The sequence below is a fragment of the Sapajus apella genome, unplaced genomic scaffold, assembly GCF_009761245.1.
Source record: "Sapajus apella isolate SASKATOON/1434 unplaced genomic scaffold, GSC_monkey_1.0 scaffold106, whole genome shotgun sequence".
NCBI lineage: Eukaryota > Metazoa > Chordata > Mammalia > Primates > Cebidae > Sapajus > Sapajus apella.
In genome coordinates this window covers 3,896,247-3,908,580 of record NW_022437046.1, presented here as the reverse complement: position 1 = coordinate 3,908,580, position 12,334 = coordinate 3,896,247, and the positions used below count along the sequence as shown (strand labels likewise).

Here is a 12,334-nt window from a genome sequence, read left to right as displayed (position 1 = left end):
TCATTCTCAGCAGTAGCAAACTCTCCCCTCTTTCTGAAGCACTTTTCCTCCTTGTCCATCTAACTTACTTACATTTTACTCATGATGTTGTCCAGTGCTGGGAAAAAAAGGCCAATGCGTGATATGCTTACCTGGCAGAGGGTGGGAGTTAATGGAAGACCATGCTCCGTGCTCAAAAGCAAGAAAGACCTCTTTGAAGCACCAGAATGTGGCCAGACTTGCTAGCTCTAGCTACAGCCTTTTTCTCTGTTTACTGATTGTATCTAAAATAGAGCATGCTCTATACCTCCAAAGGAAATGCCAAATCGCCACAGCTGTAGATCATCTGCTTGATGCTTCGCTTCCTTTTCACCCTCACGTCTCTGAGCACATGCTTTTTTATTTAAACACTGAGTAAATAGTGTGGGTCTCCAGCCCTGGGGTTTTCGAATCCTTCTACTGGCTTCGGCCCTCTGGGAGCCCAACTTTATGCACTCTTACTTTTGTCTTTTAATGTCTTCGTCTCTGCCGACCCTCGTTACTTGCTAGGTTGTGTCTGGACTGGTTCCCTGACAGTCCAGGCTGGTCTCCAGCTCTGGGCCTCAAGCAGTCCTCCCACCTCAGTCCTGCAAAGTGCTAGGATTGCAGGTGTAAGCCCCCACACCCAGCTGGTGTCTTGTAGCACTTTATAATTCCCTCATCATGGACCTTTTTTTTTTTTTTTTTTTTCAACATTAGGAGAAAAGAGCTCAGAGCACAGTATACTCATTATTTTCTGCAGGCCCCTTGCTTGTTTTCCTTATTTTACTCTTTCAATCCTCTTTCCTCACATAAGCACAAAGCATAGTGCTGCTTTGTGCATGTATGTGTAATTTTAATTTACAATAAAATAATTGTTTCAGGTCTCATTTTATTTCTTACCTTTTTTACTCATTCTATTTTTTAAAGATACATTTATGTTGTTATTTATACATCTAGTTTCATTGGTTTCAACTGATGCATAATATTCCATAGTATGATTTGATCACATTTTAGTTGTATGCTAGTGGAAGTCACCTAAATTGCCCCTAACTCTTTGCTACCTTTATGTCTTGATGAATGTCCTTATGTACGTCCCTTTACAGACCCATGGAGGATTTTCCTGAAATATACACCAAGGAGTGAAATATATAGAATATGCATAACTTTTAGCTAAATACAGTTCATCCTCATTGTTTGAAGATTGCAAATTTGCCTACTTGCTAACCCCAACACTCACAGAGCTTTCAGAGTCATTCTCGAACATGCACAAAGTGGCCAAAAATCTGAGTCACCCTATGAGCATGTTCCCAGCTGAGGTTGAACAAGATGACGTTCTGTCTTCGTGCTTCAGCTCTGTAAGTAAGTGTCCTTCTGGTGGGCTATTTAGAGCCATGTTTTCCACATTTTTGTGCTCTTTTTGTTGGTTATTTCACTGTTTAAAATGTTTCCAAGCATGGTGCAGAAGTGCTGTCTAGTGTTTCTAAATGCAAGAAGGCTGTGGAAAAAAATATATGTGTTAGATAAGCTGTGTTCAGGCATGAGTTATAGTGCTGTGGGCCGTGACTTTAATGTCAACAAATCAATAATACATGTTAAATACGATGTCTTTAGACAGAAACACATGTAAAACCAGGTCATGCATTGTTTGATTGATTAAAATGTTGTAACCAGAGGCTCACAGAACCCTCATCTTGTATTTCCCCTAAAGAAATGATTCCGTATTCACTAATTCAGTGTTTGTGGCAACTTTATATAACATAAATCTTGCAAATAATGACAGTTGACTGTACTTTGAGATTGTTTCCCAGAATGGCAGTGCCATTTACACTCCCAGTAATAACGGCCTAAACAGTTCCCATCTTTCCACATCTTCACCAAAACTTGCTGTTATCCAGCTTTCTAATTTTTGCCATTATTATCAAGCTAAAGAGCTACTTCATTCTGCTTAATATGCACCTTTCTGATTACTAATAAATATAAACACTCTTTAAAAATGTGTTAGCACTTAGCATGCCCCCTTTGCAAATTGCTTATTGAGGAATTTTGCTCATTTCTTCAGATTTTCTATCTTATTGTATTGTTTTGCAGGACTTCCACATGTTTATGCTTTGTCAACTTTAAATTGCAAATATGTTTTCCCCGTTTATAATTTATCCTCCATTGAGTGGAAAGCTTTAATTTGATGTAGTCAAATCCATCACACTTAAACTTTATGGCCTGCAGGGTTTTAGTCTTTTCTTCCTTTTACATCATAAAAGTATTTATCAGAAGATTTTTCATTAGCTTCCTAGCCTTATTTTTCACACTTACATCTTAAAACCATGTGGAATTCCTCTCTGTTTAAGGTATAAGGAAGAAATTCCTCTTTTTCTTCATATCAGAAGTCATTTTTTCTCAAATTCATCTTTTTAAAAAAATCTGTCCTTCCTCATTGTTTTATAGAACCATCTTTATCAAGATCAAATTTCTGCACACCTCATCTACCTCTGAACTATTGTCTATTGCTATGCCAGAACAATACTATTTTATTATTATAGCTTTGAAGTATGTCTTTTATCCTAGCTGATACTGGAAGCTCCTTCAATCCTTTCGTGTTTTTTAAAATTGACTTAGCTATTTGCTTGCCGTTATTCTTTCATTTAAATTTTGGGCCAGGCGCAGTGGCTCATGCCTGCAATCCCAGCTCTTTGGGAGGCCCAGATGGATGGATCACATGAGGTCAGCAATTCTAGACCGGCATGGCCAACATGGTGAAACCCTGTCTTTGCAAAAAATATAAAAATTAGCTGGGCATGGTGGTGGGAGCCTGTAATCTCAGCTACTCGAGAGGCTGAGGCAGAAGAATCACTTGCACCCAGGAGGTAGAGTTTGCAGTGAGCCAAGACCATGCCATTGCACTCCAGCCTGGACCACAAGAGCAAAATTCCATCTCTAAATAAATAAATAAAATTTGGAATAAGTTTGCAAGCTCTCAAACATTTAACAATAATTTTTGGGGGGTTGCATTATGCTACCCCTCCCACTTATTTGATATAGCTCCCCATTTATTTGAATCTTCTTTAAGTTTTTAATTTTTTTCAACAAACTTGGTAGTCATTTTTGGCAACATAAACTTTATTATTTATGTTACTGTTGTGAAAAGCATTATTTTTTTCCTAATTCTTATGCTAGAGAAAGAAAACCAGTTTCTAGCTAGTATATTGATTCCCAACCACTGCCCTTATCATACTGAATTATAATTACATTGTTGTTACTCTTATGTGTTTTTCACGAGAAGAAAGAAGCCATGTGAGGATGGCAACTGGGCCTCTTTTTCATCTCTGTATCCACAGCTCCTCTCAGAGGGCCTGGAACACAGAGTGGCTTAATTAGTTCAGCTTTGGCCCATGGTGTCACTCAGCATTAGTTCCCTCCACCTCTCTGAACAATCATCTCATCAGCTCCTACATTGCATGGATGGACAGATTCATGTCCAGAGAGAAAGGATCAGAGAAATTAAAGAAAACCTGGAGCTATGGCCCTGGCTTCCATTTCATTTCGATTAAGCTGTCTCCGCTCTTTAAGTGCCCCTCCCCTTAGCCTTACAAGAAGAATGAATAAAACCAAGTCAAAGGTCGATTTTCCTCTAGAGGCTTGAGAACCTGGAGGGTGATTCATGGTGACAGAGAATTCCATGGCGCCCCTTCTCTCAGTGCCTGATCCTTTACACCAGGGGTTCTCAAACTTTAGTGTGCACAGAAATCACTATGACATGAAAACACAGGTGCCCAGGCTCTATCCTGATTTTTCAATCACATAGATCTTGGGTGGTGCTGAAGTGTTTGCATTTCTTTTTTTTTTTTTTTCTTTTTTCTTTGTTTGAGACGGAGCCTTGCTCTATAATCCAGGTGGTGGGATCTCAGCTCACTGCTATCTCTGCCTCCTAGTTCAAGCGATCCTCCTGCCTCAGCCTCCCAAGTCGCTAGGATTACAGGCACTACACCTAGCTAATTTTTGTATTTTTAGTAGAGACAGGGTTTCACCATGTTGGCCAGGCTGGTCTCGAACTCCTGACCTCAGGTGATCCATCCACCTCGGCTTCCCAAAGTGCTGGGATTACATGAATGAGCCACCACGCCCAACTGGATTTGTATTTCTGATACAAGAATGCACATAGTATGCACTCAGTAAGCATTAGCTTTTAATATTATTAGCTTTTAATATTACTGTGCAGAATTCATGAGTTTAATGTTATCCCCATAATATTACTCAACATTGCCCAATAAATCTCTCCTTAAAAATAGTGAAAGAAAAATGTTTTATATAAAAGCAAACTATTTTTCTTTCTTTTGCTGGGAAATGAAATACTTCATACCCAGCCAGATTCTTTTTTGCCTTAGCTGACAGGAATTCAGCCCCTTTCTCATCTTTTGCATCTCTCTTGTTCAAGTACCTTAAAATATCAATTGCTCTTCTCTCTCTCTCTAATTATTTTTTATGTTTTTTTCTTTTTTTAAACTTTGTCTTTAGTTTCTAAAGGAATCTCAAATCCTTCTTCCACATAGAATATAAATAAATATATATGTATTACATATAAATGCATAGATATAATTATGAAGATATCTACTTAAAACAAATGAATGACCACCAGAAAATGAATGACACACCAGGTGTGTATTAAGTCCATTCTTGCATTCCTATAAAGAAATACTTGAGGTTGGGTAATTTATAAAGAAGAGAGGCTTAATTGGCTCACGGTTCTACAAGCTGTACAGGAAGCATGATGTTGGCATCTGCTTGGCTTCTGGGGAGGCTGCAGAAAAATTACAGTCACTGCAGAAGGCCAGAGGGAGCAGGCACTTTACATAACCAGAGCAGAAGCAAGAGTAAGAGCGAGGGGGAGGTGCCACACACTTTTAAACAACCAGATCTCACAAGAACTCACCCACTATCATGAGAACAGCACCAATAGGATGGCACTAAACCATTCATGAGAAATCCACCCCCATAATCCAATCACCTCCCACCAGGCCCCACTTTCAACACTGGGTATTATAATTCGTCATGAGGTTTGGGCAGGGACACAGATCTAAACCACATCAAGGAGTAAATATTATTTTGTGTTACCTTTATTCTCAGTCTTGAATAATCTCTAGTTTCAGGGAATTTTCCTGTCCCTGAGACGCTTAATTAATGCTCCTCATGGAGAGGTGGTTATCAGACCTGAGTTGTATGAAAGAAGCATTAGGGTGATACTGAATATCAGACCCTAGACAAAACCAACAGTTGCTCTATGCCATCTTGCAAGAGCCTGGTGAGATTTCACAGGCATTTCTATATCTCACTGGATGACTTTTCTAGGTTCCAGAGGCACAAAATTCAGAGACTAAGTCGTTGCCTCCAGAAGGCTCAGAGAGCCCTAGGGAAAGTTCTGAGGAAGGAACCTATTGTCCTCTCCAATGAGCTCATCTGTCCAGTTTGGGATTCTATTCATGTGAGTGGTCACCAAGGGAGGCAGGGGCACCCTAGCCCCAAGAAGGAAAACATCAGCCCAAGAAGATAGGGCGGCATGGGCTGGGGGTGTGGCAGATGTGTATTCTAGGCTCTGAGGGAGACTGGGAGGTCCCTGGGCAAGGATCAGGCCAGGTTCAGGATGAGACAACCAGAACAGAAACTGACCCCTGGGACTCTAAATTCACCATCCACCCCAGTAACTCCTTATAAAGATCTGAGTTGCCAAATGTAGTTCTCTCCTGACTTTAAGTCCCTGACAGCTCAGAGATCCTAGGGTCAGGAGACCAGGGTTCTGAGCACAATCTTCTCTGATTCAAAGGACTCATGACCCCCAAGGCAAGATTCTACAATTCAAGATTTTCCAGAGGCTCAATGTCCTAATATTCTATTATGTTAAAACCAATCTTAGAGTAGAAGATTCTAAAGTTCTTAGATTTTAGGTCTATGGTTTGAGATTGTAAAGTTTTAAAATTTAGAAACAAAGATTCCAAGGGGAAGAATGTAAAAATCTAAAATTTCATTATTTTATGTATTTTAGATTTTTGGAGATGAACATGCTAAAATCTTTAGAATCTAAGTTTCTATGATTCGAAATTCTTAAAATTTTAAGCCTAAAGGTCTAACAATCTGGGATCTTTAGCCCTATGATTTTATACCTATTCACTGGTGGTACCTGAACAAATTAATCAACTTTCCAGCCCACCTGCCAGGAAGTGCTTGGTAACTTCCAAGATGATACTCAGGGGCAAACCTAAATGAAGGTCATAGCTGCCAAATGGTTCAGTCACTTCCTGGTAAGGCCAGATCATTTATGATGGTGAACCTTTTCTCCACCTGTAACCTCTTCACTGTGCTGCTGGAGTGGATACCTATTACTTTTCTATGTGCCCAGTAGCTCTTCTTTTTAGAAACTGCAACTCCCCCCACACCGTGTTACTCCAGTGGGGCTGGTGACCACACAGCACCATGTTCTCCACCTCAAGGATGGGCATGTGACCCGGTCTAACTAGAAAATTCCCATGTCCTGAACACAGCAATTCTTCCACAAATGAGCCAAGGGAGTTTTCAAGCAACACTACATACAATGAGAAAGAGGGTATTGTGCACTCTCATCACTTGGGATCAGGAGTTGTAAAGATGGAGTAAGCTCAGAGAGTCAAGATTTGCTACTGGCCAACTCCTCATCCAGTGAAAAGAGCCAGGGTTGAGTTATTCATTAGGAACAACAGGAAAGTGCATAGGGCCCACTATACTTTTAGGAGCCCAGGAAAATGTTTTAATTTATTTTAAAATCAGAAGAAAAGGAATGCAGTCTAGCCTGGATTGTATTCAACTTTATACCCATGCAATTGTAAAAGTGTAATTTTTTTTTTTTTTTTTTTTTTTTTTTTTTTTTTTTTTGAGTCTCACTCTGCCACCTGGCTGGAGTGCAGTGGTGCGATCTCGGCTCACTGCAACCTCCGCCTCCTGGGTTCACGCAATTCTCCTGCCTCCGCCTCCCAAGTAGCTGGGACTACAGGCACGTGCCACCACACCCAGCTAATTTTTGTATTTTTAGTAGAGACGGGCTTTCACCATGTTGGCCAGGATGGTCTTGATCTCTTGACCTCGTGATCCACCCGCCTCGGCCTCCCAAAGTGCTGGGATTACAGTTGTAAGCCACTGCACCTGGCCAAAAATGTGATTTTTAATATGGTTGTATGGAGGAAGAAAACCAAAAAGCAAACGTACTAAGGGCCCATGAAAGTTATAATGTGACTCTGGAAAGGACTTATCTGAAAATGAAAACAAGATGGGGAAAATATATTTGAGAGATGGAGCAAGAACAGAATGATCAGTTGAATCCTTGGGTCAGCCACATTAGAAGCCAAACTATCCCCTTGGACATCCCAGTTAAGTGAACAAATGAATTTTCTGTTTACTCAAGCTGGTGTGTTGGACATTGTCATTCTCTTGGCTGCCAGAAGCTTTCTTTGTTTGAGGAGTTTCCCACCTTCTCCTCCCACTGAAGAAGACTTTACTTCCTTTCCAGCCTCCCTTGCAAGTAGAGCTCAGACATATGACCCAGATCTCTGGCCCCATAGGGATTTTGTGAGATACCTAGTATCCTTTCGTAAAATCATTTGCTGATTAAGCCAGCCAGAGTTGTTTTCTGCTATTTGAAAAATGCTGAGTGGTACAGCTAGTTTGAGCTGGACACTAAAATTGTTTTGACTAATACACAGCAGAGCCCTCCTCTACCCAACCGTTTTTTCAGGGTTCAGAGACAATCAATTGTAGTATCTTCCCAACAGCCCATCTGCTTTGTCCCTGGAAAAAGGTTAGGTCAGGGTGAGTCCTACCCAGGACAGGATCACAGGAACCAGAATAGCTGTAGAGCACAGCTTGAAAAGTCAGTGTGATATCAAGACTCCTTAATGCTTCTGTCCCTTTTCTGCCACACCCCAGACTCTTCTTTACTCAGGACTTTCCTTCTGACATCATCTTTAGGAGGAGGGGTGCAAAGAAAAATTATTTTGCTTGTTTATTTCTCCCACCCAAAAGCACCATAGATATTCTCCCGCAGTAAAGTGCAAGAAAGGTGTCTCCAAGACTGCCTAGATTGATACAAGGACAAAGCTGCTAGGACAAGCAGCTGATGGAGAAAAGCTCAGGAGGAGGAAATGCACCCAAGAGCGATGCGGAGGGAGAACAAGGGAGGGGCTCAGGAGACTCAGACCTATAATTTAGTCTAAGTGCCTGTAAAGTGGCCTCTCTGCCCCATGGCTACACAACCAGCACCATCTCCTCATTCACCACCACCATCCTGTCTCAACCTATCTTGTACTCCCAACCTGATTCTTATGTTCTGAAGATACTGACTCTTCATTTTCTTTCCCACTGATGGTCTTGTATTACCCTACAAATCTGATGCTTCAGATCTGAATCAGCTGCCTTATTAGAGTATGGCCCCTACTTTGCTCTTGGGCTACTTACTCATCTCAATTCTGCTTCATCTTCTGATTGTGCCTGTGTCCTCTCATCACCCTGCAAGGCCTGGAGCTGGAGACCAGGTGATATGGTTTGGATGTTTGTCCATGTCCAAATTTCATGTTGAAATGTTTTCCCCAGTATTGGAGGTGGGGGGCAAGGGGGGTGTTTGGGTCATGGGGTGGATCCCTCATATTGTGGTGCTATCATCACCATAGTGAATGAGTTCTCACGAGATCTGGTTGTTTAAATGTGTGTGGCACCTCCTACCTCCCTTGCTCTTGCTCCCACCATGTGCAATGCCTGCTCCCTCTTCACCTTCTGCCATGATTGTAAGCTTCCTAAGGCTCTCCAGAAGCAAATGCCAATGCCATCCTTCTTGTACAGACTGCAGAACCATAATCCAATTAAACCTCTTCTCTTACAAATTATCCAGTCTCAGGTATTTCTTTATAGCAATGCAAGAACAGCCTAATACACCAGGTGTAAGTCATCTTAGTCCTTGGGACTCAGCACGGAGTCTGACACAGAACAGGGGCTAAATCTTGTGGTTGAATGAATTGTATGGTGAATAGCGGGTCATAAGTGGATGTTGGTTGATTTATTTTACAAATGTGCTCATTTAATAGAGATGTTTCTTGGATTAATTTACTGATGGCTTCCAGGTTACAAAAAAGAGAGAGGTTCTCCTTCTTCCCAATACCTAATTGGAGGGAAGATCAAAAAGTATAAAAGAAAACTGTTTACCAGAAGGTTATTTGGTGTCCTTGAAGTAGAAATACCAGTAAATGCAATGGAAAGAGTATTCAAAGATAAACAGCAGGAAAGTTCCATGAAACAAAGAATTCTGCAGCACTCTAGGGCACCTATTCTTATTTCAAGAATAATTGGTGCAGGAAGATCAATACCCACACATACCTTGATTAAGTTATCAAACTTCAAGGATAAAGATAAAATATTACAAGCACTTAAGAAGCAAAACTCTTCTCCTTGGCATTATTCAATGTCACAACATTGTGGAACAATGTCTCTGAAGTCATTCAAGCCCAAAGGCAAAAGGCAAATATTCCCAGGAACTCAGAAAGTACAGCACCTATGAGCTTTTCATTAAAAAATCTAATACATAAATTCAGAAAACCAATGGTTAAGTCAAAATAAAGCATTATGGAATAGAGAAGCAGTGATAAACGAATGATGATAAGCACTACATAATCCATTTAAATGTAGAATTAAGACCAAAGAACTTTGGGAATTATAACTACACAGTAGAAATCAATGTTTTAAACCTTGACCAAATAAAATTAATTATATAACTAACATTTTTGAGGATCAAAAGAAAGTAAGAATAAGTATACAAAGTTAACAGAGTCATACATCATTTAAAGTCAGAGATATTTTCTGAGAGATGTCATAGTGTGCTCATACAAACCTGGATAGCATAGCCTACTACACAGCTAGGCTATACGGCATAGCTGATTGCTCCTGGGCTACAAACCTGTACAGCATGTTACTATACTGAATACTGTAGGCGATTATAACACAATGGTAACTATTTGGCTGTCTATCTAAACATATCTAAAGAGAAAATGTACAGTAAAAATCTTGTATAAAAGATGAAAAGGATACATCTGCATAGGGCACTTACCATGAATGGAGCCTGCAGGACTGGAAGTTGCTCTGGGTGAGTCAGTGGGTGAGTGGTGAGTGGATGTGAAGGCCTAGGACATTAGGTACACTACTGTAGACTTTATAAATGCAATAGACTGGGCTACACTAAATTTGATAAAAAATATTTTCCTTTTCAATAATAAATCAACCTTAGCTTACTACAACTTTTTTCTTTATACACTTTTAAATGTTTAAAAGCTTTTTGACTCTTTTGTAATAACACTTGGCTTAAAACACAAAGATACCATACAGTTGAACAAAAATATTTTTATACCTTGTTGTATAATTTTTTTCTATTTAAAAATATCTTTTTTACCTTTAAATTTTTTTGTTAAAAACTAAGACAGAAACCCACGCGTTAGCCTAGGTCTACATGGGATCAGGATCATCAGTATCACTGTTTTCTACCTCCACATCTTGTCCCACTGGAAGATCTTCAGGGGCCAATAATATGCGTTGAGCTGTCCTTCTTCTGGAATACCTCCCAAAGGACCTGCCTGAGAATGTTTTATAGTTAACTTCTTTTATAAGTAGAAGTACACTCTAAAATAATGGTTAAAAGCATTGTATAGTAAATATATAAACCAGTAACATAATCCTTTATTATTATCAAGTATTATATAATATAGATAATTGTATGTGCTATACTCTTATATGACTGGCAACACAGTAGCTTTGTTTATACCAGCATCACCACAAACACATGAATAATGTATTGCACCATGAGGGCTATGACGTCACTAGGTAATAAGAATTTTACAGGCTGGAAACCATCATTCTCAGCAAACTGACACAAGAACAGAAAACCAAACACTTCATGTTCTCACTTATAAATGGGTGTTGAACAATAAGAACACATGGACACAGGGAGGGGAATATCACACACCGGGGCCTGTTGGAGGTTGATGGGGGTTGGGGAGGGATAGCAGGGGGTGGCGGGATAGGGGAGGGATAACATTAGGAGAAATATCTAATATAGGTGACATGGGGATAGATGCAGCAAACCACCATGGCACGTGTATACCTATGTAACAATCCTGCACGACCTGCCCATGTACCCCAGAACTTAAAGTATAATTTTAAAAAATTAAAAGATAAAAAAAGCTCTCTGGTGTCGGCTGCAGAAGCAAGATGACGAAGGAAACGTCATCGTTTGGGAAGCATCACAATAAGATGCACACGTTGTGCCACCGCTGTGGCTCTAAGGCCTACCACCTTCAGGAGTCGACCTATGGCAAATGTGGCTACCCCACCAAGCGCAAGAGAAAGTATAACTGGAGTGCCAAGGCTAAAAGACGAAATACCACCAGACTGGTCCAATGAGGCACCTAAAAATTGTATACCATGGATCCATGGATTCTGTAAAGGAACAACACCTAAACCCAAGAGGACAGCTGTTGTAGCATCCAGTTCATCTTAAGAATTTCAATGATTAGTCATGCAATAAATGTTCTGGTTTCAAAAATTAAAAAAAAAGAATTTTACAGGCTGGGCACAGTGGCTCATGCCTGTAATCCCAGCATTTTTGGAGGCTGAGGCAGAAGGATCAATTGAGACCAGCTCAAGAACATGGTGACATCTAGTCTCTACAAAATTTTTAAAAATCAGCCAGGTATGGTGGCATGTGCCTGTGGTCCTAGCTACTTGAGAGGCTGAAGGGGGATTGCTTGAGCCTGGGAGGCTGAGGCTGTAGTGAGCTGTGATTTTCCACTGCACTCTAGTCTGAGCAACATAGTGAGACCCTATCTCAAAAAAAAATTTCTTCTCCAGTTCCATTATACTCTTATGGGATCATTGTATATGTGGTCTATCATTGACAGAAGCATTATTCATGCATGACTGTTTCTTCTGAAGTTGAAACGAGAAATTAAAAAATAATGAGTCCAATCTCAGTGTTTTTCACAATCTTTTTATTTCTTAATCCTTATGCTTCTTTAAGGAGTTAACATCTCTTGAGCTGAAGATACATTTATCTGAAGTTCACTAGTTTCCTAAGTTGCGCTTCAGTTCTTTTTAATTCTGTTAAGTAAAATAAAAGACATTTAATAGATACAGACTTTCAGTTTGGGAAAATGTAAAAGTTCTGGAGATGGATAGTGGTAATGATTACACAACAATGTGAATATACTTAATGATATACTTAATGCCACTACATTGTGCAGTTGAAAATGATTAAAATGGTTCAAAAATTATATATATATAT

At 39.9% G+C, this 12,334-nt stretch overlaps 1 pseudogene; it reads left to right on the top strand.

Moving 5' to 3' along the window:
* The first annotated feature begins 11,182 nt into the window (after window positions 1–11,182).
* LOC116537072 lies at window positions 11,183–11,589 on the top strand (annotated as a pseudogene).
* Window positions 11,590–12,334: the final 745 nt, after the last annotated feature.